This window comes from Bactrocera latifrons, unplaced genomic scaffold (assembly GCF_001853355.1).
Source record: "Bactrocera latifrons isolate USDA-ARS-PBARC rearing strain unplaced genomic scaffold, ASM185335v1 scaffold_136, whole genome shotgun sequence".
Lineage (NCBI taxonomy): Eukaryota > Metazoa > Arthropoda > Insecta > Diptera > Tephritidae > Bactrocera > Bactrocera latifrons.
The window spans coordinates 339817-341792 of NW_017534808.1; positions in this window are offsets into that span (position 1 = coordinate 339817).

Here is a 1976-nt window from a genome sequence, read left to right on the forward strand (position 1 = left end):
TTTTAGTTACAACCGGGCTGCAAAAAAAACATCTTTTTTTTAATTTTTTTTGTATTTTTTGAACTAGACATTGTGAAATTAATTTATATTAATAGTTGATTTTTGGCTTCAGAGTGCCAGGTAGGTTGAAATCGTAGATGTGTGCCAATTTCTTAAGACCTCACTGCATCAACTACTATTTTTTGGAAATTTTTGAATAAATAATATATTATATTTTGTGCCTTAACCCCAAACATCTTAGCTCAAAAATTAAATCTTCAATTTTATATAGGAATTTAAAAATTTAAAAGTTAATTTTTAATCCCTATAAACGTGCTACATCTGGATTAAAATTTTAATTTTCATCTTTTAATCCCCAAATTAGAATTAATAAGTGTAATTTTTACTCCAAAAAAGTTTGCATTAAAAAATTCGCAAGCCTGATTATAAGATTTTTAAACAAAATTTTAACTTAGAGCGTTGAATAAGAAACCTTTAAACTCAAAACTAAAATAAAACAAAAAAATCAATAAATTCACCTGCACCCTTGCACCCGCATAACCCATCGAGATGAAAGTACGCAATTTATAAAATAAAATAAAACTAACACAAACACACAAAAGTATATATCAATAACTACAATAGCGGTCTGTGAATGCGTAATATATACATACATTATTATGTATTTCTGCTAGCTATATATATATATTAACTTTTTAACATAAAAAAAAGAAATAAATAAACAAAATATGCTAAGATGTGATACAAGCCGTTGCAAATCACGTGGCAATTAAGTTGTCCAATAATTAATTTATTTAATTAAATAAATATTAACTTTCTTAAAAACAAACGAGTAAGTATTTTCAGCAAATTTATTAATCAAACTTGTTTGGGAATGTTTGTGGATCATCTCTTACTTTTATATGCGCCTAAAAATGTATTTAAATAAAATTAAACACAACGATTACTCAAAAGAGTAATTAAATATCTAATAGCAATTAACGTTAACTATCAATTAAATAATAAGTACAGCTGTTATGCTTACAAAAACTATATAATATTTAACAGAAGTCGTAATGTTTTAACACTAATTGTTTACTAAACCTAACTAAAATTATTTGAGTATACAAAAACAAAAATTATTCTAAAATGAAGTTTCTAACACTGCCGATTTGCGCAACGCGTACATCCAAAGTTATTAGAAATACTTAAAATAAATAATTTAATAATGTAATAAAATATTATAACACAATATTTAAACAAAATAAGTATAAGTTGAAAAGAAAAAGACCAACCTGCTTGTTATCATTTTGATGGCGGACACGCACACATGCCAATGCGGTTATAACATGTTCTCCTGACGCTAATTATGCCTAGTATTGCAAGGATTGAATAATCTTGATAACAATGCTCCCGGAAACAGAAACTTGTATAACATCACATTTATATTTTTAAGAGCAAGAACCAGAGAAGGCAGTATGTACTGAGCAGGACCGCTATGTCATACATAATTATTCTATACCTACTAGGTGGCTTATTACTGTGAACACCACTTTCGAGCGATCGTTTAACTAATAACTCTCTCGAAAACCACAAAATATAACTTATTAGGGTTTATATATTTTTTCTTTAAAATCAGCCAAGGACTAATGACATTAAAAACCCTTAAATCGTTCATGATCAAAAAAAGTAAACTGTTCCAATTAATTAAAGATTACTAAATAAATTAGTAATAACAAAAAAAAAAAAGTGTTTTTGTATTTAAATTTCTTATTTATACTTCTTAAACATTTATTTGTACACAAATAACTCAAAGTCAGCAATTCAATTAAGGACTGCACTTAATAAAATACAAATCAAATACAAAAAATAAAAACTAAAATATTTTGGCTGAGTATACATACATATTTATGGATAAACTATATGCATTTGCATATTTAATAATTGTGAAGGCTCGCATTATAACATTTATAATAAAAATTTATAAAATAATTGAT